Below are 26543 nucleotides of genomic sequence, written 5' to 3'. Positions count from 1 at the left end.
TATCTATCTATCTATCTATCTATCTCATATCTAAAGACAGAAACAATGGAGCAGCACAACCAGAGATTCAAGGCGGTGGGTGCCAGCAGAAAAAACACCCCAGGTGAGGGGATGTACAAAAATCCACACCAAAACAGAAATGCTGCGGCACTCCAAAAAATGCGGTGAAAAAAGAATTTATTGACATCAGAAGCAACGTTTCAGCTGCCCGATTGCAGCCTCATATCTAATATCTATCTATATATCTCTCTATCTATCTCTTATCTATCTATCTCTCTATCAATCTCTTATCTATCTATCTCTTATCTATCTATCTATCTATCTATTTAGAAAAGTAGGAAAGCAGCACAGTCAGGCAAAGCAGAGGTGGTGCTCACAGGTTCTGTGGATTTTGGTCAAGAATCCTCCATACAAAAACAAATAGAGTCCCACAGCACACAAAGGTAAGGTGCAAAAAGCTGGATGTGTTTATTCCATCAGAAAGTGCAAAGTACAGCTACGTTTCAGCAGCCTCACACCGCCATTAAAGGGGTACACTGGAAAACTTTTTTTTCTAAATCAACTGGGGTTAGAAGGTTAAACAGATTTGTAAATTACTTCTATTTAAAAATTGTAATCCTTCCTGTACTTATCAGCTGCTGTATTTCCTTTCTGTCTGACCACAGTGCTCTCTGCTGACACCTCTGTCCATTTTAGGAACTGTCCTGAGTAGAAGCAAATCCCTATTACAAACCTTTCCTGCTCTAGACAGTTCCTGATATGGACAGAGGTGTCAGCAGAGAGCACTGTGGTCAGACTGAAAAGGAAATTCTAAAGAAAATAACTTCCTGTGGATCATACAGCAGCTGATAAGTACTTGAAGGAGGAAGATTTTTAAATAGAAGTAATTTACAAATCTGTTTAACTTTCTGGCACCAGTTGATTTAAAAAAAATGTTTTTCAGTGGAGTATCCCTTTAAATGGCACCATGAGGCTGCTGAAACCTAGCTGTACTTTGCACTTTCTGATGGAATAAACACATCCAGCTTTTTGCACCTTACCTTTGTGTGCTGTGGGACTTTATTTGTTTATCTATCTATAATCTACAAAATCTATCTTTTTGGTTAGCTATGTATTGAGTGTTTATATATATCCTGTAATTAACATGCATCCGTCATGTCATATGTATCCACCCCTCCAGTATGTTTTGTAGTACAAAAATGCTAAAGGAAAATTTTATTATAAAAATTGCTTATGGGGTTGGTTTTGGTTCTGGTGGCAACGTATTTGCATGCCAAGGTTTTCTATTCAGTAATGGAAAGTATGTGGCACTGAGTCTTAAAGGGGTACTCCAGCCCTAAAACATCTTATCCCCTATCCAAAAGATAGCTGGCAGGGGACCGGACCGGGATGCCTGCTGAAATCATTCAGCAGGCATCTCAACACATCGGCACACTGGTTGGAAAATACTGAGCTAGGTAACAGAACCGAACTGAAGGTTTTCCAACCAGTGTGCCTCCAGCTGTTGCAAAAGAACAACTCCCAGCATGCACGGTCTGTCAATGCATGCTGGGAGTTGTAGTTTTGCAACAGCTGGAGGTTTGCCCCCCTCATTGGAATGTACAGGGTACATTCACACGGGGGGTTTACAGTGAGTTTCCTGCTTCAAGTTTGAGCTGTGGCAAATTTTCCGCCGCATCGCTAACTCCTAGCAGGAAACTCACCCAAAACACGCCCGTGTGAAGGTACCCTAAAAACACTACACTACACTACACTAACACAAAATAAAGGGTAAAACACTACATATACACTGTAAACTTATCGTATAAACTTATCGTACAGTAGTGTTTCCAAAACGGAGCCTCCAGCTGTAGCAAAACAACAACTCCCTGCATTTTCGGACAGTCACTGACTGTCCAGGCATGCTAGGAGTTTAGCAACAGCTGGAGGTATCCTGTTTGGGAATCACTGGCATAGAATACCCCTATGTCCACCCCTATGCAATCCCTAATTCAGACCTCAAATGCGCATTTCCCTCTCTCACTTTGGAGCCCTGTCGTATTTCAAGGAAACAGTTTAGGGCCACATATGGGGTATTTTGGTACTCGGGAGCAATTGCGTTACAAATTTTGGGGGGCTTTTGCTCCTTTTACCCCTTATGAAAAGGAAAAGTTGGGGGCTACACCAGCCTGTTAGTATAAAAAAAAAAAAAAACTTACACTAAGCGGTAAAAGGAAAAAAAGACCCCCAAAATCTGTAACGCAATTTCTCCTGAGTACAGAAATACCCCATATGTTGTGGTAAAATGCTCTGAGGACACACAACAATGCTCAGGAGTGAGAGCGCACTATGTACATTTGAGGCCTAAATTGGTGAGTTGCAAAGGGGGGGCTGATTTTACAGTGGTTATGACATAAACGCAAGAAAACAAATACCCACATGTGACCCCATTTTGGAAACTACACCCCTCACGGAACGTAACAAGAGGTGTAGTGAGCCTAAATACCCCACAGGTGTTTGACACATTTTTGTTAAAGTTGGATGGGAAAATGCAAAAAATAATTCTTTTAACTAAAATGCTGATGTTACCTTAAATTTTTCATTTTCACAAGGGAAAATAGGAAAAAAAGCCCCCCAAAATTTGTAACCCCATTTCTTCTGAGTAAGAACATACCCCATATGTAGATGTAAAGTGCTCTGCGGGCGAACTACAATGCTCAGAAGAGAAGGAGCGCCATTGGACTTTTGGAGAGAAAATTTGTCCGGAATTGAAGGCCACGTGTGTTTACAAAGCCCCCAGAACAATGGACCCCCCCCCACATGTGACATGGGACACCATTTTGGAAACTACACCCCTCACGTAATGTAATAAGCATTTACACATTTACGTGAGCATTTACGTCCCACAGGTGTCTGACCGATTTTTGCAACAGTGGTCCGTGAAAATGAAAAATTACATTTTTCATTTGCAAAACCCACTGTTCCAAAGATCTGTCAAACGCCAGTTGGGTGTAAATGCTCACTACACCCCTTATTAAATTCTGTGAGGGGTGTAGTTTCCAAAATGGGTCACATGTGGGGGAGCTGTTATGGCACCACTGGGGGCTTTGTAAACGCACATGGTCCCCGAATTCTATTCCAACCAAATTCTCTCTCCAAAAGCTTAATAGCGCTCCTTCTCTTCTGAGCATTGTAATGCGCCAGCAGAGCACTTGAAGTCCACACATGGGGTATTTCCATACTCAGAAGAAATGGGGTGACACATTTTGGGGGGAATTTTCTCCTATTACCCCTTGTAAAAATGTAAAATTTGGGGGAAAAACTGCATTTTAGTGAATAAAAAAATGTATTTTTCATTTACATATCCAACTTTAACGAAAAGTTGTCAAACACCTGTGGGGTGTTAAGGCTCACTGTACTCCTTGTTACGTTCCTTGAGGGGTGTAGTTTACAAAATAGTATGCCATGTGTTTTTTTTTTTTTTTGCTGTTCTGGCACCATTGGGGCTTTCTATATGTGACATGCCCCCCAAAAACCTTTTCAGCAAAATTTGCATTCCAAAAGATAAATGTGACTTCTTCTCTTATGAGCATTGTAGTGCACCCGCAGTGCACTTGATGTCCACACATGTGGTATTTCAATTCTCAGAAGAGATGGGTCAACAAATTTTGGGGGACATTTTCTCCTTTTACCACTTGTAAAAATGTAAAATTTGGGGAAAAACCAGCATTTTAGTGAAAAAAAAAATGTCATTCACACACCCAAATTTAACGAAAAGTCGTCAAACATCTGTGGGGTGTTAAGGCTCTCTGGACCCCTTGTTATGTTCCTTGAGCTGAGGGGTGTAGTTTCAAAAATAGTACGCCATGTGTTTTTTTTTTTTTTTCTGTTCTGGCACCATTGGGGCCTCCTAAATGTGACATGCCCCCCCCAAAAACCATTTCAGAAAAACTCACTCTCCAAAATCCCATTCACACTCCTTCCTTTCTGAGCCCTCTAGTGCACCCATAGAGCACTTGACATACAAATATAAGATATTTCCTTACTCGAGAGACATTGGATTACATATTTTAGGGTGATTTCTCTCCTTTTACCCCTTATAAAAATTCAAAAACAGGGTCTACAAAACCATGTGAGTGTAAAAAATGCAGATTTTGAATTTTCTCCTTCACTTTGCTGCTATTCCTGTGAAACACCTAAAGAGTTAAAACACTTTCTGAATGTCATTTCGAATACTTTGAGGGGTGCAGTTTCTATAATGGGGTCATTTATGGGATATTTCTAATATGAAGGCCCCCTCAAATCCACTTCAAAAATTCAGATTTTGAAAAATTTGTGAAAAATTGGAAAATTGCTGCTGAACTTTGAAGCTCTCTGATGTCTTCTAAAAGTAAAAACATGTCAACTTTATGATGCAAACATATTGTATATGTGAATCAATATATAATTTATTTGGGATGTCTATTTTCCTTATAAGCGGAGAGTTTCAAAGTAAAAAAAATGCTCAATTGTCAACATTTTTGAAATTTTAGAATTTTTCACCAAGAAATGATGCAAGTGTCGACGAAAATTTACCACTAACATAAAGTAGAATATGTCACCAAAGAGCATTCTCAGAATCAGAATGAAAAGTAAAAGCATCCCAGAGTTATTAATGCTTAAAGTGACAGTGGTCAGATTTTCAAAAAAGGGCTGTGTCCTTAGGCTAAGTTTCCACTTGTTTTTTTCTCTGGCAGTTTTTGGAATACTGCCACTGCAGCTTTTGAGCCAAAGCCAGAGGTGTATTCAAAAGGAATAGGACATATAAAGGAAGGCCTTCTACTTCTCCTAGTTTATGGATCCACTTCTGACTTTGGCTCAAAAACTGCGGTGGCAGTTTTCCAAAAACTGCCAGAAAAAAAACCAAGGGGAAACTTAGCTTAAAGGAGAAAATGAGCTGCGTCCTTAAGGGGTTAAAAATCCTAACCCTTCTAACACTTATCAGCTGCTGTATACTACTTGTGAAATTCTTTCCAGCCTGACAACAGGGCTCTCTGCTGATACCTCTATCTGTTTCAGAAACTCTCTAGAGCAGGAGAGGTTTTCTATGGAGATTTGCTTCTATTCTGGACAGTTCCTGGCACGGACAGAGGTGTCAGCAGAGAGCACTGTTGTCAGGCAGAAAAGAAATTCACAAATTTCTCTGTTTTATTCAGCATCTAATAACTACTGGAAGGATTAAGATTTTTTAATAGAAGTAATTTACAAATCTGTTTAACTTTATGGCACCAGTTGATTTGAAAACATTTGTTTTCTACTTGTTTCCACCGGAGTTCCAGTTTAAGTTCTCACTGTGTCAAATTGCCTAACTTATTTTATTTTACACACATATTTTTATGTAATTAGCAGAAAAAATTTCCGTAATTTTGCTGCTTTTTACCAATAAAAATGTGTGCATAAATAAAAATATGTTGATACATTTTCCGATGTTTGAACTTAACCATAGAAAGTGTTTGGGCTAGATACTATATTACAACGTAGCCTGGTATATACATAACTAAATTGGCATAATGGGGTGACATTTATGGTGCAATATTGTGATAGTAATGCTGCACTCCAAAATAAAAACTACAGTAGGTACCGATAATTGTGTAAATTATAAAAAGGGGCAGAAGCTAAATTCCATATATTCTCATACAATTGCACCACTTTTCTGGAGATTGATGCATATGAAATGAAAAAATTCATAAGAACAAGGAATAAATAAAGACAAGCCTTGCTGACCAGGAGAAATTAAAGACAAAATTATCATAAAATAAATGTAGAATGTTGTGTGGTTTGTGACTGATCATACAAACATTACATAACAAGGGGCATAAGAGGACTTTCTGATGCACGTGTATCCAGACAGTTCTTGCAGGACAATGGCCCCAATAGAAATAACACATAACAAACAGCACATTATTATGTTTATTTTTCTATAAACACAGTGAGTCGAAAAATCCAAAATGAGCTTGTTGTCCCCTAAAAGACCACCTACCCGAACTACCCCGCCAACTTGCCCCCCCCCCCCCCGGACCCTGTGTATCATTTATGATACCATACAGCCTGGTATATTATATATTATACTGTACTTGTATTCCTGTTACATATGTACAGGATGAGCATCACAATGGACCTTAACTAACATGTGCTGATATAATCAGAACCCAATCTTTATTAAAGTAATAAGGGCTATAAATAAGGTGCCATAGACACTCCATGTGCTGCTATATGGTACCTCAGTTCAGCACCATACTATGGCTATATTATTCTTTAGAATACTTTTGGGAGAATTCCTATGTAATACAACATCCAATTAAGCATATTTTTCTGCCACAATTAATATGATTCAGGGAGGAAAAATTTCAGCATGCTCCATCCACTTCTGTTACACTGTGCTGCCCAGAAGTACCATACAGGGCCATCATCTCTATGCTACATAGAGCCATGGGGACAAAGAGACTTTTTTGTTATCCCCAATGACTTGCCATGGGTCAATGATTTTTTCATGAGATTATACTGTCATCTTGATGGTAGCCGTCTCAGTCAGCGGGACTAAAAGGTCAGCTATACTAAGCCCGTCTCTCACAGCCAAATGACCACTTCTTTAGGGACGGTAGCTGAAACTCAGGGACACCACAAAGTGATCAAGATTTACATAAACTTCATATAAGGCTAGATAGCCCCTTTAAATAATTTCCAATAGTATTAAAGGAGAAGTCTTAGATCTACGGATAAGTTTCCAATAATTTTAAAGTAGAAGTCTTAGATCCAGGGATAAGTTTTAGATCACAGGGGTTCCGACTGCTGAGGCCCCCTGCGATCTCCTGTATGGAGCCCCAGCTCTACCCAAGAGCAGCGCGTAACAACCCCCGCCTGAAGTGGGGGCCACTACGCCCCCTCCATATAGCTCTTGTCAGGATCCGGACTGGTATGCGGAGAGGACACGGGTGGTGGATCCTCTGTGTCAGTGAGGTGATGGGGTGGGCCATACCAGGGGAACAGAATCTAAGGGGTTACTGGTTTTCACCAGAGCCCGCCGCAAAGCGGGATGGACTTGCAGCGGCAGGTAACCCCCAGGTCTTTCCACCCGATAGTGACTCAACCTCACTGACAGCTGAGACAGGCACGGTACACAAGGACAAGGCAAGAGCAAGGTCGGACGTAGCAGAAGGTCTGCGCAGGCAGCAATGGTTCGTAGTCAGGGGCAATGGCAAGGGTCTGGATACACAGGCAATGGAACACACAGAAACGCTTTCTCAGGGCACAAGGCAACAAGATCCGGCAGGGACAGGAAGGGGGAGTGGGTTTATATAGTGTAGGGAGTGTTAGGAACTAATTGGGCCAGGCACCTATTAATGGTGCACTGGCCCTTTAAATCTGAGAGACCCGGCGCGGGCGCGCCCCTAGAGAGCGGGGCTGCGTGCACCAGGACTGAGCAGAAGGAGAGTGACACGGGTGAGTGACACGGGATGCTACCCGCGGGCGGGCACGTCCCGCCACGGGGATCGCATCCCCGCCGTGGGACACAGAGCAGTGCTGCAAGCAGGGAAGTGACACCGCGAGTGCTCTGGAGGGGAAGCGGGGTCCGGAGCGCTCGGCGTTACAGCTCTATGGAAGAGCTGAAGACAGATGAATGGCTTTCCCATAGAGATATATGGAGGGGGCGTGGTGGCCCCTGCTTTGTGCAGGGGTCATGACGAGCCTCTCCCGGGGAGAGCCAGGGCTCCATGTAAGAGATCGCGGGGGGGCCCAGCGATCTAAATGTTTTTCACCATGAGACTTCTCCTTTAATATTAAGATTACAAAAATCACTTAATATTATGTGGCAGTGAAAGAAATCACACCCTGCAGGAGACTGTTTGCTATTTTCCACTTCGTTTTCTTGACTTTACAATGAGTTTTTCACTATGTAACATTTTTGGCGTCTGATTATTAGATAAATATTTATTTGGAATATAATAATTTATGCACATTAAATCAGATTTCTGTATTGATGTAATAGTATACTGATATTGGGTAGTATCATTGATGAGGCCATGCGCGTAGATGCCAAATAAGTGATAGAATATAGACCAGTGGTACACCACGTCCAATACAAACTAATGCCACATATGGATGCACAGCTCTGAATTACAGATAATAATAATAATAGATCAATAATCTTTTTATTGATAGAAAAAAACAATAGAATAAAAATAATGGAGTTAGAAAAGGTTTTGCATAAGCAGTACTCAAAACATGGTAATAACATTCAACATTGTAAGTCACAATGATTGATAAAAAGGAGCCCAAAAGTGATATACAAAACTCTTCCAACCATCATCTTAAAGAGCAAAAATAAGAAGGACATAAATCAGGGAGACATTCAATGTCACAACTTCGGAAGACTCTTATAGAATAGAATAAAAGGACCAGACATAGAAAGGAGTAAGCGAAAGGGGGGAAAGAAAGAGATTACTTCTTCATAAAACTAGAGTAACAACTGGAAGCCAGAAGCACTGCTGTGCAGGGAAAACAGTGGATCCACGGGGATCTCAACAAGAAATTGAATGCTCTAGTAATGATAGGAAAACAGGTTTGATCCTATCTTGCATAAATTGGGCCATGTAGGGGATGAGGATCAAAAGTAGGTAGGGGGGAATTAGTCAAGAATGTATGCTTGGTGTTAACAGGCTACGTTTTTCACAAAAATGTGCTACTTTTTACGCCATTCTCGGCACTTTCAACATAATTAATGCCACAAACTGGCGTAAGTTGTGCCAGAATTCTACTCCAGCTGGTAGCTACAGTAGCAGAGCATGGACAGTGACAAAGATGCACTTGTATCTCTCAATAAAATAGATGCATATTTCTCCAGTGTATGAAATGCCAGCCCTTTTGCATAGATATCATTATAAGTCTTGTCTATTTGTGGAAAACCTATTATGGAATTGTGGTGAGCCAGAGAGTCTGAAGGTTAGATGTATGGGGCAGATGTTGTAGCCCAGGGGCAGGTATTATTACAGGGGTACTCGCCCCTGGCATCTTATCCCCTATCCAAAGGATAGGGGATAAGATGTAGGATCGCCGTGGTCCCGCTGCTGGGGACCCCGGGGATCGCTGCTGCAGCACCCTGCCATCATTACTGCACAGAGCGAGTTCGCTCTGTGCGTAATGACGGGCGATACAGGGGCCGGAGCAGCGTGACGTCATGGCTCCGCCCCTCATGACATCACGGCCCGTCCCCTTAATGCAAGTCTATGGCAGGGGGCGTGGCGACCACCACGCCCCCTCCCATAGACTTGCATTGACGGGGCGGGCCGTGACGTCACGAGGGGCGGAGCCGTGACGTAACGATGCTCCGGCCGGTGTATTGCCCGTCATTACATGCAGAGCGAACTCGCTCTGCACAGTAATGATAGCGGGGTGCTGCAGCAGCGATCCCCGGGGTCCCCAGCAGCGGGACCCCGGCGATCTGACATCTTATCCCCTATCCTTTGGATAGGGGATAAGATGTCTAGGGGCAGAGTACCCCTTTAAGCCCTAAATGTTCGTGACGCCAGGAAGTGGTTTTCACAGTTAGCACCGATATCCCAAGGTTAGGCAGGGCAATAATAGTCCAAGACCAGGTTAGGGTGAACGTTAGCTTTACAGATGGAAATAGTCTTTACTGCTAGACCAGGATCCCAGAGAGGTGGCTAGTAACACAGAAGGACCCTGCAGCTTGCTGGGACTTGTAATGACTTTGACAGACTTTAGGACAGCCAAACTGACTATAATAGACTTGACTAGAGATGAGCGAACTTTTGAAAAATTCGATTCGGGCAATTAGACTAATTTTTCTTAAAAATTTGGTTTGGGTCGAATATTTTCGTGGCAAATCGCTATTAAAACCGGCTATTTCTGGCCTACTGAGAGCCTCAATGTGTGTAGAGCACTTTGCCTTGTCCTAACACGCATAGGGAGTGTGCTGTGTTAGTGAAATAATTCTGTTTTTCAGTATGACATGCAGATTACAGGCATTGCTATTAGAATCACTGCTGCAGAGTGTCGATGTGGCAGCAGGGAGACCATATGGTGTCAAAATTTAAGAGATTTTTTAATGTAATTTTTATTTAATTTAATTTGAATTTTTATTTAAATTTTTTGAGTACCCGTTCTGGTGAGCATCGAGCTGGCGGTCCTCCGCCAGGCGAGATACCACCTGTTCCAGCCCCTGCCTCTCAGTACCCCCTGACTATGAAAGTGCAAATGTTTAATTTAATCAGTTATGGTTCATTGGATTCTTGTGATAATTCCACAGGTAACATGACATCGATGACCATAGGGCCTCAGTCTTGAAAACAGGACATTGATTTCTTTAAATTTATGATTTATATTAGATTCCCAAGTTTAATGTCCCGGTGTTTACTTTGAACTAATACTGTATGACCACAAAACCCAATCTAATAAGGAGTCACATGGTGGCACAATGACAGAGCCTAGAGGTGGCAGCAGCATGAGGAGACCATAATCTGTCAGAATGACACAACCTGGAATTGGCGGCAGTACGAGGAGACCATATAGTGGCAGAACGACCCAGTTTGGAGGTGGCAACAGCCTAACAAAACCATAGGGCCTCAAAATAGAGAAGATTAAAGATATTTTAGAAAATATAAATTGAAGATTTATGGTAGCTAGTGCAACCATAAAATATTTTTAGGTAATGTCCCAGGCCCTACTGCATCAGTAAACCATATAGTGGCTGAATGTCACAGCCTGGAGCTGGCAACAGCATGAGTAGACAATAGGGCTTCACAATCCCTAAGATTAAAAAAATTATTTTAAAATTTAAATTGAAGATTTTTTGTAGCTAGTGCTACCATAACATATTTTTAGGTAATGTACCAGCCCAGGAGCATCATTAAACCATATAATGGCGGAATGGCACAGCCTGGTGCTGGCGGCAGCATGAGTAGATAATAGGGCTTCACAATCCCTAAGATTAAAATATGAATTTTTTAAATTAAAATTGAAGATTTTTCGTAGCTAGTGTTGCCATAACGTATTTTTAGGTAATGTACCAGGTTCAGACTGGCACAGACTGGAGCTGGCAGCAGCAGGAGTAGACAATAGGGCTTCACAATGCCTAAGATTAAAAGATGAATTTTAAAATTTTAATTGAAGATTTTTTTTGTAGCTAGTGCTACCATAACATATTTTTAGGTAATGTACCAGGCCCTGCTGCATCAGTAAACCATATAGTGGCTGAATGGCACAGACTGGAGCTGGCAGCAGCAGGAGTAGACAATAGGGCTTCACAATCCCTAAGATTAAAAGATGAATTTTAACATTTAAATTGAAGATTTGTCATAGCTAGTGCTACCATAACATAGTTTTAGGTAATGTACCACGCCCTGCTGCATCAGTAAACCATATACAGCAGACTTCTTCAGCTGCTGCCGGATAGCCGTTTAATGTTCCCCGCGTGCTGCGGTGAGTGTCACTCACCTGTCCCCACCGCTCCGGACAACTCTCCTTCGTCGTCATGACATCGCCACGCACGCCGTACTACCATCCAATAGAAGCGAAGCAGCGACATGATGACGGCGATGGAGAGCGATGATCCAGGGCAGTAGTGACCGTCCGGAGCGGCAGGGACACGTGAGTATAACATTCTATATTACTATTGCACGGATCCCTCAACATACGATGGATTCAAGTAACAATGGTTCATTTGGAATTAATTGCCATCCTATGTTGCGGGATCACTGTAGTGGCTGAATGGCACAGCTTGGAGCTGGTGGCAGCATGAGTAGACAATAGGGCTTCACAATTCCTAAGATTAAAAGAAGAATTTCAACATTTAAATCGAAGATTTATGGTAGCTAGTGCTACCATAAAATATTTTTAGGTAATGGTACAGGCCTGGAGGTGGCTGAAGCATGAGGAGACCATATAGTGGCTGAATGGCACAGCCTGGAGTTGGCTGAAGCATGAGGATGCCATATAGTGGCTGAATGGCACAGCCTGGAATTGGCAGAAGCATGAGGAGACCATATAGTGGCTGAATAACACAGCCTGCAGGTGGCTGAAGCATAAGGATACCATATAGTGGCTGAATGGCACAGCCTGGAATTGGCTGAAGCATGAGGAGACCATTTAGTGGCTGAATGCCACAGCCTGGAGGTGGCTGAAGTATGAGGAGACCATATAGTGGCTGAATGGCACAGCCTGGAGTTGGCTGAAGCATGAGGAGATCATGTAGTGGCTGAATGGCACAGCCTGGAGATGGCAGCAGCAGCATCAGGAGTCTTGAAAGCGACCCCGTGACAGAGTGGTGCGGTGGGTGGCAATACCAGTACCTGGTGACGAAGGTTGGTGTTGGTGTGGCACCATGGTCAATCTACTCTGAAGCAACAGGCATTGGTGGGTGGAAATCCTGGCGGATCCATGCCTGATTCATCGTGACAAAGGTCAGTCTCTGCACACTTTATGTAGATAGACGAGTTCTCCTTGGAGTGACTATGGCCCCCGCAGAACTAAACACCTGCTCTGATGGCACACTACTGGCCGGGCGGGACAGCTTTTCCAGGGAAAAACTCTGCTAGTTGCGGCCACAAATCAAGTTTGGCTGCCCAGAAGTCCAGCGGATTTTCAAGGTGTGTTGACATGGTCATGTCAAGGTATGCCACCACCTGCTAGTCCAGGTCCTGCTCCAGGTCTACCTGCTGCTGATGAGTTACTTCACCATGCGGGTGAAGAAAGGTACACATCAGCGACTGTAGACTCAGGCTGCTGCTGATGGAGCTGGTACTGCTCCTGCAACCCCACTACTCTCCAGCAGCCATGGCAGTGGAAGGTGCGCACAGAGGGCCCCCGAGTCAGACCTGCGAGAGGATGGACGATGGCGCCGATAGGCATCGGCCAACTGACTACGTAGGATATCTCTGTAGTAGGTCAGTTTGTCCTCCCTCTCAGTGGGTATAAAAAATGCCCTCATTTTGTGGCGGTAGCGAGGGTCCAATAAGGTAGAGAGCCAGAAGTCATCCCGCTGCCGAATGGTGACAATTCGGCGGTCACTACGCAAGCAAGTGAGCATGCATTGTGCCATTTGTGCAAGTGACATTTGTGCAAGTGACCATCTAGCTCCGCTGGCTGCTCCTGTTCCTCGTGTCAGATGACTAGAAAAACCACCCATTTGGCGAAACCTAAACTGTGCTCCACTGTGCCCCTCCCCCTCCTTCTCCTCCAGTTCAGCTCCACAGGGTTCATGTGGCCCTGAGAGGTAGGCGTCACATCTCCATTGCCCTGACCAGTCATTGTTTCCAACACGTGTTGTCGGAAATGAAGCAGTGGAATGACGTCGTTCATCCCGTAATCCTGGCGACTTACTTAAATTGTGGCTTCCTCAAAGGGCCTGAGCAAACGGCAGGTGTCAAGTATGAGCTGCCACTGGTTGACATTGAAGTTACACAGGGGAGTACCCCTATCCGCTTGGATTATCAAGAAATCGGTGATGGATTTTCTCTGTTCGTATAGTCGGTCCAACATATGGAAGGTAGAATTCCAACGTGTGGCAACGTCACAAATCAGACTATGTTGGGGGATACCGTTCTGAAGCAACAGCTCAAGGAGGGTGTGCTTTGTGGTGTACGAGTGGCTGAAGTGCATGCAAAGTTTCCTTCCCATTGTTAGGATGTCTTGCAAATGGGGGGAACACCTCAGGAACCGCTTGGCAACCACATTGAACACGTGTGCCATGCAGGGCGAATGGCTCAGCCTTCCCTGTCGCAGCGCAGACAAGATATTCTTCCCATTGTCAGTCACCATGGTTCCCATTTCCAGTTTTCGTGGAGTAAGCAATGCACTGATTTCTTTATGAATGACTTTTAGCAGTTCCTCCCCTGTGTGACTCTGTTCGCCAAGGCAAACCATGTGAAGAACAGAGTGACAGCGCCGTGCCCTGCACACATGGTATGCTGAAGGGGCACTGAGACTTGTCTGCGCAGTGGAGGCTGAGGACATGGTGAAGGATGAGGAGGCGGAGTCGCACACTGTCACAGGACCAATGGTCTGGGAGCATGGAGGAGGAAGCGGTGTGACCTCTCCAAGTTGGTGTTGTGGTGTGTGCAGGAACCACATTCATCCAGTGAGCCGTGTTGTCTCTGACCATAGTTACAGCTCCAGATGTCGGCGCTGCCGTGCACTTTGGTAGACACCAACAGGCTCAAGGACAGGCCTACCTTCTCTTTCACAAAATTGTGCAGGGCAGGTACTGCCTTCTTCGCAAATAAATGATGGCTTGGCACTCTCCACCTCAGCTCGGCACAAGCCATCTGTTCTCTGAAAGGTGCAGAGTCCACCACTTGAAAAGGGAGGGACTGCAGCACCAGCAACTTGGGCAGGAGCACATTCAGCTTCTTCACCATTGGATGAGTGATTGCATACTTTTGTCTCTTGGACATGGCTTCATGGACATGGATTGTTGGCGGAATGACTTACTAAAAATAGGAGGAGCAGGAGCATCTGGAACGACAGAAGGAAGGTATGACACACAGCTCCCTTCGGCTGAGGTGGTGGAGCCTTGGCTGGCTTAAATAGGGAGTGGCATGCCACTGGGTGATGCAACAGGTTTTCATGATGAAAAACTGTCACACCGCCGAGTAGCTGATTTTCCTACCAACAGTCCACACTAATTATCTTCCACTGCTGCTGTCTCTAGGAACCCCTTTTCCACTACCTCCCGGGTAGGTAGGCTGCCGTGAAGCAGGGGGTCTCCCCCGGGCACGTTTGGCTCCAGAATTTCCACTTCTGCCACCATGCTGACTGCCAACCATGCTATCAACTTCAGGATCCTGAATGCTGGCGACACCGCCTTCCACGTCACTCTCCTCATCACTACTTGCCTGCCTGGCGGAGGAAGCGGCGGATGTCTCCTCCACTTCTTTGCTGGGCAGTAGCTGCTGACTGTCCTCTATTAGATCATCCTTACTGAATAGTGGAGCTGAACCCAAGATACTTCTTTAGGGGAGGGAACAGCATAGGACAGAAGCAATGGAAAGACAGGGCCATGCCAACTGAGGGTTGTGTCTGAGGAACCCAACGACTGTTGACTGGGGATATCAGATATCACTTGTGATGAAGTGGATGACCATGTTACCAAATCGGTGACGGCAAATGGGTTTCTGGTCAAGACATGACCGCTAGCCGATACCGGGAGCTCAGGCCTCTCTCCGCGAATCCTGCTGCCAATTGCCCCTAGTCTGCTACGACCTTTGCCTGTGCCTGATGAATCAAGGCCTCTGCCACTCCTCTGTGCACATCCTGGAACTTCTCTGCCTGACATACTTAGTGCGTATATAAGGGGAGTACAATACGCTTCACTACGCTTAAAATAGTATTTGTCTAGAACAGCAGCAGGTGAGTACTTTTGTCTTTAGGTATGTGATATGCACTTATGAGGGCAGAAAAATGCGCTACAGTACGCTTTAAATTTTTTTTTATTGGAGTAAAACACCAGCCGGTGATTACTTTTGCTTGGACTTTCATAGTATGTAGGCCCTTGACAGATTAACAGGTACAAAATTGCACACTACTTAGATGTAGGTATGTGGTATGCACTTATGAGGGCAGAAAATGCGCTACAGTGAGCTTTAAAAATACGTATTGGAGTAAAACACCAGCCGGTGATTACTTTTGCCTGGACTTTCATAGTATGTAGGCCCTTGACAGATTAATAGGTACAAAATTGTACACTACTTAGATGTAGGTATGTGGTATGCACTTATGAGGGCAGAAAAATGCGCTACAGTAAGCTTTAAAAAAAATGTATTGGAGTAAAACACCAGCCGGTGATTACTTTTGCCTGGACTTTCACGGAATGTAGGCCCTTGACAGATTAACAGGTACAAAATTGTACACTACTTTGATGTAGGTATGCGGTATGCACTTATGAGGGCAGAAAAATGCGCTACAGTACGCTTTAAAAAAAACGTATTGGAGTAAATCACCAGCCGGTGATTACTTTTGCCTGGACTTTCATAGTATGTTGTCCCTTGACAGATTAACAGGTACAAAATTGTACACTACTTAGATGTAGGTATGTGGTATGCACTTATGAGGGCAGAAAAATGCGCTACAGTATGCTTTAAAAAAAAACTTATTTTTGCACAACACCAGCAGTACACAGTCTCTGTGTACTAAACCCAAAATTGTACTCTCTCAAAGACTATTAGAAAAGGACTGCTGGGTTTTATACTGTCTACAGACTAGTATAACCAGCAGACCATTTGTTGTGGAAAAAAAGACAGAATTGCGCTGAAAAATGATTCCTCCATCCTCTTAAGGTTCATCAACATGAGCCAGCTTGTTGAAATGTATGAGGCAACACACAGCCCTCTGCACCTCTCTGTAATACAATGCTGTAGAAAGTGACTGGGAGGTTAATGGCTGCAGTAAAAAATCTTTTCTGTGCAAAAAATGCACTGCTCTCTGTCCACCAGAACACTGATGTGACTAGGAGGTGAAACGCTGATGGAAAAAAGCTTTTCTGTGTGACACACACATAGCTATGTCCGTCCTATCTCCTTGCAGTGAAAGGATGAAGTGACGATCCGGAATATGGCTTCCGATTATATAGGGCTGTGACATCACAGGGGTGACTGGCTGCTGATAGCCTGCATCCTGCATGTGATTCAGGGTCATTCCGCCTACCCGCCTTCCGGCCTTGCCTTCCCAGAATTCCTTGCCCCATGTCCTCACATGTGGATCCGCCATTTTAGATGCCCTGGAGCCTGCACCGCACTAAAAGGAGTTTAATTAAGTGATTTGCGCAATAAAATCTCGGCGATATTGCATTCGTTGTGAATAAAATTTTTCATGAAATTCATAACGAATTCAGATTCGTCAGTTTCGATTCGCTCATCTCTAGACTTGACTATAGACTTGACTTGACTGTAGATAGTGCCAGCAGACATAGATGACTTGACTTACTGGCGTGTGGCTGTAGGTAGGCTTGAGGCCTCCAGATGTGCTGGACACTAGCTCTGAGATGTCTGGTCTTTACTGTGCCTCAGGATCTAAGAGAGAGATTGTAATGGCTGCCCCTCTTATAAAGGGGGGCTGAGCCAGAAGCTCATAGATCAAGCTGCAGGTCACCCGGTTAGCTGGTGCTCTCTGGATAACAAACACATCATGTGAACACATTATCATGTGACTAACTAAAAGGTCCTTAAAGATCCTTTATACATAACACACATAACATTATACATTATATATATTACTATGGGGGAGACATGGCAGGAGGGCCCTTAGGACACAGATGGACTCAACCTCACAAGGCCTAAGTACTGTACGGGACTATATCCCGTACAGGGACATCACAGAATGCAATCTGTATACACTTGTGTATGTACTGATGGGAGCAAAATGTGTGTTGGGATACAGGCATCTATGGGTAAGGATCTGTACCTGGTAGATATTGCTTTTGAACATTTTTCTTATCATTTAGTCAGCAATTATGTGTATACCTGACTTATTTTTTAATGCATTGATCCCTCATACTGCTGCATAGGGACTTCTATGTCCATGATGAGCCTGGGATGTGATATGTCTTCATCCTATGACTAATAGTATGTTCCTCCCCTTTGTGAGTACGTGGGTGCTTTTTTCATGTTATTCTGTTTATATTTATTTTGTTGTTTTAATAAAGCATTATCATTTTTTGCTTTGACAAGTGTTTTTGTTTGGTGTTTATAATAAAAAGTCATTCGCGGAGTCTTCCAACTTGGAAGTCCTTTCTTTGTGCCAACAAGTAAGAGTGGTTTCCAATCTACGGGAATTGGTCATCCATGTGTTACTTGGTCAGCCATTGAGTTGACCGATAAGCATGGAATACAACCACAGAGAGAAGCTTTGATAAGAACCAATAACGTCCGTGAACTAAAACCAAGATATCTTCAACACCTTTAGTGTTATAATCACTGATTTATCATAAATGACAGATAAGTTATTCATGAGAAAGCATTATACATTTTGCTATAAGTTTCAGCTTAATCTTTATTGATATAACTGGGGTAGTGCAGGAAGACATGCTCCATTTTCACCACTTGAAGACTGCTTGTGTTTTCAAAGCACAAAGCATTTTCTAGTCTGGTAAATGAAGACAAATGAGAACAATTTATGTATTCCATTCTGGCAGAACGCCTTAATTTAAGAGCTGGCAATAGTGATTCGAAATCCAGGAAATCTGAGATGTGCGTCAGGAAATGAAAGTAACATTTAGCCCTTCTGGATGGAAAAACTGTCATTGAGGACAAGAAATGACGTCTATCACAAAGACCCTTCCTCTTGTTATTAGGCTCCGTTTCAACTTACTGCAATGAACTTCAATCTAATTTATAATATTGGGTGAAATCTAACCTTACTGCAGTGCATATAGGGACTACTGCATCATCTTCTATACAAAATAATGTAAATAACACGTACAGAGGCTTTTTAGTGTGCAGAATATGAATATTGCAGGATGTATGTACCATCTAGCTGTGACTAAAAGTACCTGGGCCCTAATGCAAAATCTGTATTACAACCCCCTGCAGTGTCCTGTTACTATCCCCCAGCTGCTGTTTCCATATATATATATATATATATATATATATATATAAGAATAAGTTGGCCCACTACTGATACCAAACTACTATATGGACCTGGCATACAGGTGCACGCTGCTAGGCTAAATATACAGCAACAAAAGAATACAGCAGCACACTGCTAGCACAAAGATACAGATAAAACATGAAATGCTATACAGCTATAGTGCAAAAAATGAAAAAGTGAGGTATTTAGCTCACAATTTGGCGGCCAAATAGCTTGGACCATCCCACCACGGTAAGGTGACCTCATTGGGATGGACCCTACACTGTGAATATGCCTCTGTGCAATCAGTTTAACAGGCATTGCAAGGTCTGAGATGTCCAGCACCTTATACACACCTAATAGAGGTGGGTGGGGTGCAGGAGCCAACATAGAGGTAGCCACTCCCCTATTGCTGTATATATTTATATATATATATATATATATAGATATATATATATATATATATATATATAGAATGTGTCGACAGATAAGAACCATTTGGCCCATATAGTCTGCCCAATAATCTGAATACTATGAATAGTCCCTGGCCCTATCTTATATGAAGGATAGCCTTATGCTTATCCCATGCATGCTTAAACTCCTACACTGTATTTGCAGCGACCACTTCTGCAGGAAGGCTATTCCATGCATCCACTATTCTCTCAGTAAAGTAATACTTCCTGATATTACTTTTAAACCTTTGCCCCTCTCATATATATATATATATATATATATATATATATATATATATATATATATATATATATATATATGAATATTGTAAGTTTAGCTTGTATGACTTGTCATATTGTGCTTTTCACTGCTGCAGCTGCATACACTGTAGTGTTTAGAAGTGCAAGGATTAATATTTCTGCACTTTATTGCCACCACTAGTGGATTATGGGGGAGATTTATCAAAACTTGTGGAGAGGAAAAGTTGCCTATAGCAACCAATCAGATCGCTTCTATCACTTTTGAAAAGGCCTCTGAAAAATGAAAGAAGTGATCTGATTGGTTGCTATGGACAACTGGGCAACTTTTCCTCTGGACAGGTTTTGATATCCCTCTATATCTGTAAGGATGGGTGGAACATTGTTCAAATTATTGCCCTTAGATAGTTTAGGAACTGCTAGAAAGTTTGAGGGAGGATTTTCCGTAGTCCAACCCTCTCTGCCGAAAGGGGTGAAACCAAGCTTGTGGAGTCAGAGCTAGCTTAGGCTTGTGTACAGATGTGCCTGTATGCCTGTGAGGAGGATTAGGCCTAGTTCAGCGTTCCAGTTTTCAGTTAAACATCTGATGTGAAGCAAGAAACCAAGCCCTGTTTTTGCCAGCAAGTCAACTCTAGGTCCTGTTGCTAAAGTAAGCTTCAGAGTCAGCTTTCGGTTGGTTGTGGTGTTTACTGCACCTATGGTGCATTCATATCAATAATCTTGTTCCTGCTCTGAGAGGTAGAATTGTCTAGACAGAAAGGTAATAGGTGGGCAATGACTCTTCTGCAGTCACTTAAAGGGGTACTCCGCCCCTAGCATCTTATCCCCTTACCGCTGGGGACCCCTGGGATCTACGCTGCAGCGCCCCGCTATCATTACTGCACAGAACAAACTCGGTCTGCATAATGACCGACAATACAGAGGCTGGAGCATCGTGACCTCACTCCCCCCCCCCGCAATACAAGTCTATGGGAGGGGGCGTGGCAGCCATCACGCCCCCTCCCATAGACTTGTATTGCGGGGGCGGGCCGTGATGTCACGAGGGGGCGGAGCCATGACATCACAATGCTCCGACCCCTGTATCGCCGGTCATTACGCACAGAGTGAGTTTGCTCTGTGCAGTAATGATAGTGGGGTGCTTCAGTGGAGATCCCGGGGGTCCCCAGTGGCGGAATCCCACCATCTGACATCTTATCCCCTATCCTTTGGATAGAGGATAAGATGCTTGGGGCGGAGTGCCCCTTTAACTCTTCATAGGCTTTCAGTCAAATTTAGCCATGTGACTACCATGTCACAATCATCTGTATCTTATGCCCTGCCATTCAGAACTTTAATACCCACAACCATGAGTACAATTTCTCTCAGGTATCTAACCTGTGTAGGCCCTTCCTGGTAGAGACTTATCTACATTGGACTGTGTTATAGGGTGGTGCTAATGGAAATCTGTCATCAATATCACCAGCACTAACCATCTTACAGGCTTGTAGTGTGGGTGATACCTCTGTTTTAGATCTAGTTGCTGCTGCCTCCATATTTAATATTAAATCAATTTGCCAAAATGAACAAAAATGTATTATGTGATGTGTTTGAGTGGTTACTGGCTTCTATAGTCAATGAAGAAAAACACAGATGCTGGCACTGGTAAGACAGTATTGAATGTGCTGGGAAATTCAATGGTTCAGATAGCCTATGCATCTGATGATACCAGCAGTTCTTCAGCAGCAACATGCCTACATTTGTCCATACAAGCCAATAGGTGCCAATACACGCCAATAGGTGTTAATGTAAGCTGTTATGACAGATATGAACCCCTAGAGGACACACTGCATACATGGCAGACCTTAGCAATTCTGCTGATTCACCACAGCTGATCACAGCATTTGATGTACTGAGGTGGTGTTTAGGCACACATCCAAACCACCAGCAGTCCAATGTGTCCAATGTGTTAAGATGGCCGGCGGAGCTCCTCTTACCGGCCAGCTACAGCAGTCTTCTTCTCTGGTCTGCCTTCTAGCAGACCAGAGAAATATATTGCAGATAACACTGATCAGTGCTATGCATATGCATAGCCCTGTTCAGTATTTGCAATCCAAAGATTGCAATAAATATTTCCCTATAGGTACAAAAACATGTAAAAAGAAAAAGGAGGGGGGGGGGAGGAAGTTTTAATAAAGGCCCCTCCCCCAATAAAGAAATGAATTCCTGTCTTTTTCAATTATCACCAAACAAAATGTAAAAAAGAAATAAAGAAATCAATATATTTGGTATCGATGTGTAGGTAAATCTTCAATCTATTAAAATAAAATATTAATGGTCCCGTACAGTGAATGGAGAAAACGCAATAAAAAAAAAAAGGGATAAATGGATGCTTTTGGTCACATCACGGCGCAAAAAAAAATAAAATAAAATAAAAAAAGGCAAAAATTACAAAGTTATAGGTGGTCAGAATAGAGTGATTTTAAACATACTAATTTTGTTAAAAATTTTTGAGTGTTTCTTAAAAGCAGTACGGTAATAGAAAAGCGTGAAAAGATGGTATCATTTTAATTGCATTGACACAGAGAAAAATGTCAGTTTTACTGTAAATTGTACAGCATAAAACTAAACCCACCTAAATTAGCTAAATTGCGGTTTTCTTGTAAATTTCCCCACACAAATTTTTTTTTGGGTAAAATTAGTGATGTCATTACAAAGTGCAACTCGTCCTGCAAAAAAACAAGCAGTCAAATGGGTCTGTGGATGGAAAACTAAAAAAGTTATGCCTCTTAGAAGGAGAGGAGGAAAAAATGAAAATGCAAAAATGAAATTGTCTGCGTCCTCAAGGCCGAAATGGGCAGTGTTCTTAAAGGGGTATTCCGGCCCTAGACATCTTATCCCCTATCCAAAGGATAGGGGATAAGATGCCTGATTGGGGGGTCCTGCCGCTCTCCCGCAGCACCCTCTTGTCATCAGCCTCATGGAGTAAAGATCGCTCCGTGTCTGATGACTCACGATACAGGGGCCGAAGTATAGTGATGTCATGGCTCCGCCCTCTCTTACATCACGCCCTGCACCCTCAATGCAAACCTATGGGAGGGGGCATGACTACCACCGGAGTTCATTTTGTGGAAATGTCATGTAACTATTGTGTGAATATTTTACTGGTTTATTTATTTAGATGACCAACTTCAGTTTTACAAACTGCTATACTCAAATGGATACATTGTGGTTCAAGCCAGATGCTGATCCATACTATTTGGAACCTGTAAAACTTCAGTGACATTGAGCTACCAGTAAATATTCACCAATGGAGTAGATATATGGCCTGAATTTTTTTTTTTATATATATATCTAAACAAAAATAGAGGGTAGGAGGTTCAAATTTGCAAAATGTGAAAATAAGCCCCACCCTACTGTGTAACAATCATCATTAGAAACACTATTATGTTTAGCATTATCAGACTTTCCTTGTCAATATTACTGCTAACAAAGCACTTAAAGGAAACGGTGACAGATTTCCACACATCCACCCAAAGTACTGTAACTTTGCAATTCTGTGCCATATATATATATATATATATATATATATATATATTTATTTTTTCTTTTTTTGGGGGGGGGGGGGGGGGTAGGGGGGGTTTTTTACACTTAGAACCTGTTTGCAAAATAATATATCTGTGTCTGGAATATTTATATTGTACACAGGGCCACCGTGATATGGTACAGTCAGTACCGAGTACCGGGTACGGCCCAGGCCCCCGCTGCCCCCCCCTGCAGCCACCGCAGCACAGAAGCAGGGGACAGCTGTTCACACAGCGGTCTCCTGCTTGCATGGCCGGTCCAGGATGCATTAAACTATAAGCGTGCCTTACTGACGTGCCTATAGTTCATTGTGGCACTCGGGCACAGCTGATTGACAGAGCGAAGAGCCATTGGCTCCTCGCCATTTCAATCACTCTTCTGGGTCGCCCACTATATGCAGGTGCCAACAAGAGGCCCGGGCTTCCGTCCTCTGCACTCCGGCACATGAATGACATCATCATCATGCGCCAGAGCACAGACCAGAGAAGAAGACAGAAGAGAAGAAGAGAAGAGGCCATAGACTGTGCTGGAGCCAGGCAAATATGTTTTTTTTTTCTTTTTTTACAGGGAGTAACTATCTACAGGGGACAGCTATCTATACGGGGACCTACCTACAGGTGGTACTTCCCTACTCTAGGCACCTGTGTAATGAGGGAAACTATGTGAAGGGACCTGTCTACTTTCTGGAGCGACCTAACTACCTAATGGGTGGGATATGGACCTACCTACTCTTCCACAACCCACTTATCTAGCCACTCCATTATTACTGTATGGAGCGTTATAGGTGCAGGAAAAGTGCGGAGCCTAAAATGTTTGTCTGGCAGTGTGGTGGCCCAGTAAGGGAATTGTTACCCCGTACCCTTGCTGTCCTGTCAGGCAGCCTCCCTGCAGTGTCCCCTGGGCCCCCTCCTGCATCTGTTCTACTATAATTGTATACTATCCCCTATGTTATGTATATAAGAATGTTGTATCTTTAAGAAAGGTTAACATGTGATCACCAGTTGTCATGTGAGTTGTCATGTGACCAGGTGACTTAAGAGTGACCAATGGGACTCCACCAGAGTCTCCCCCATAAAAGCCATGGTAGGAGTCTCTTCTCTCACTTAGTTCCTGAGTCTTTGCTGAGGTGCAGTCGAGCCTAAGAGTGTATCTGGAGTCATAAGAGGCCTCAAGTCAAGTCTGCAGCCACAAGCTACAAATCTGCAAGTAAGCCACAGTCACATTCTTGTCAGTCACAATTCAGTCAAGTCAAAGTCATCTGTCTAGTCAACATGGCCTGCACTAAATTATCCACCTCGTCTACAAGTCCCAGCAAGCCCTTAAGGTCTCTGAAGTCACTGGTCACCTCCGTGGGCCTAGCCCAGGATCCAGCGGTATACCTTCAGGTGGTATTAAGGATAAATCACACCCTGGCGTCACAAATACAAGGGGTTAATGCCATCTGCCCCTAGGGTAATTCCATCTGCCCTTTGCATCACACCCTCTACCACAACAGGTTCTGTGGAGACAAGTTGTGAAAGGAAGAAGTCATCATGATGGTCTGGGACGAAAGGAGAAGAAAAAGGAAAGTGAACGACTCCGGTCAGAGAGTAACTGTATGTAATCCCTTATATGGTCTGCAGAGCCTGTGTAGAGCTAATATCTACCACTTCTTGTATACTGGCATTATTTGTAATATTGGTCTCAGGATTTGGTTAGTAAAAGTATGATGGTAATATGTATGGTGATAAGATTTCCTCCTTCCTTCTCCATTGAACTAAAGGGCTCTTGTTTTTCTTGTACTGTGGTCTAAACATTTTTTTTTATTGATGATTGGGAACATAGTGGGCAGGCCCTGGGGGGGGGGGTGCATAGGTGGGGAGGGGTCGGGTGGTGCGGGGGCCCAGGTCTTGAACAGTGTAAGGGGCCCCACAATTTCTGATGACAGCCCTGATTGTACATGGGTGCACTCTGTAGACACCTCATCCAAGTGTACTCCAGGCTCAAGGACTACTATGCATTGTGCAGACCCCCAGTTAGAAAAAGGACTCACATGGGGACCAACAGGGTTAACCAGTCAAAAAAGCCATTCATGACTACATCCTTAGTTGCCCTGGACTACTCCACCCATGCTCCTTGTTGGCACCACACTCAAAACTACCATGTGCCATTTATATTACCTGTGACTTATGTGGTAGAAGAGCTTTAGCCTGTAGGGTCCCAGTGTGACTGCTATCACAACACACTCTGTAGCTACACCCCTAGATTGAGGCCTGAGGCTGGACTACTAAGTGATGCTGATACTGCCTTCTAAATATTTGTCAGATGTATGTCACTATGAGTACCACGTGCATTGAAATGGTGGTTTTCAACAACTTGCCTGATTCAACAGGAACTAACTTTTCAGTATGTAACATGCAAAAATCCAAGGCAAACCCAGTAGGTCAAAATATACATAATCACTTGAACATTTTATTAGTTGAAGACAATACCCAAGAAGAGGTCATATACACCACATCTATATAAGAAAATGTAAAATCTGTGATACATAGGGTTGCCATATGGCAGCAAAAAAGCTAAACTGACAGTTCTGGGAACACTTTAACAATGGTGTGGTTTAGCAACTTAAAGTGGCTTTCCTTGACCTATGTCCAGGAAAGGGTCAAACACCCGACACCCAGCTCAGCTGTTTGCCAGCCTACCCAAAGAACAATGCCAGAAGCAGACAGCGCTGTAAATTGTGTAGTGGCCGCATTGGGTTACTGCAGCTCAGCTCTCACTGTACTGGAGACTAAGCTGCAATAACCCAGCATGGCCACTATACAATGTATGGTGTTGTCTTTTTCTATTTCTGTTTCTCTGTATATGTAGGCACCGCAACTCTCAAACAGCTGATCAGTAGGGTCCTGGGTGTTGGACCCCCACTGATCTCAGATTTATGATCTATGCTGAGGATGGAAGCTTTAGAAATATACTGACTCACTGTAACTCAGTATTCTCCTGACCTTATGTTTTCACTTTTGGGCTCCAGAAGCAGTCATTATGCACATATCTGGCTGCAAGTGTCTCTGCCTCTCTGGTTGAAGACGAAAAGACCCAAGAAGAGGTCATATACACCATATCTATATAAGAGAATGTTAAATCTGTGATACATAGGGTTGATTGAGTAAGGTGTATCTAATGACAATGATTTTCTGGATTTTTTGTGCATATGGCAGATATGTGCATACTCACTGCTTCTGCAGCCCAAAAGTGAAAACATAAGAGAGCACTCCTGATAAAACACTAACAATCCAGGACAAACATAGAGGACATGTATACCATTCAGCACGAGGATCCAGCAGCAAATGACACCTGCAGGGTGCACGCAATCTTGATATAGGATCAGCAAATCACACAGTACAAGAATGATAGCTTGCACTCACCTCTGGGACAGTGTCTAGGCGTTCGAAGGTCCGGGATCACGGGATAGCATGTCGGGATGTGCCGAAGCGCGCAGAGCGCTTCGGCACATCCCGACATGCTATCTCGTGATCCCAGACCTTCGGACGCCTAGACACTGTCCCAGCGGTGAGTGCAAGCTATCGTTCTTGTATTGTGTGAGAGACTGAAAATGACTGCTACCTGCTGACATATATATTTTTCTACTGCCAGGTGGCGACCTTAGTCACAGAAAAATATGAAAGAAGAGTGAGA

At 43.5% G+C, this 26543-nt stretch overlaps 1 protein-coding gene across 3 annotated transcripts in view; it reads left to right on the top strand.

The window, feature by feature from the left end:
- The window catches only part of ZNF366 (zinc finger protein 366), a 47747-nt gene that overhangs the window by 5558 nt on the left and 15646 nt on the right, over nucleotides 1-26543 (top strand). The window contains exon 1 of one of the 3 annotated variants that reach the window (XM_056539768.1): nucleotides 19786-19956. The exons of the other annotated variants lie outside the window; for them this stretch is intronic. The gene's annotated coding sequence lies outside the window, so the exon portion shown is untranslated. Of the gene's footprint in view, nucleotides 1-19785; nucleotides 19957-26543 lie in introns of those variants that run through there. 3 annotated transcript variants of the gene reach the window in all.

Source organism: Hyla sarda, chromosome 1, assembly GCF_029499605.1.
Source record: "Hyla sarda isolate aHylSar1 chromosome 1, aHylSar1.hap1, whole genome shotgun sequence".
Lineage (NCBI taxonomy): Eukaryota > Metazoa > Chordata > Amphibia > Anura > Hylidae > Hyla > Hyla sarda.
This window is presented reverse-complemented; position numbering and strand designations above follow the sequence as displayed.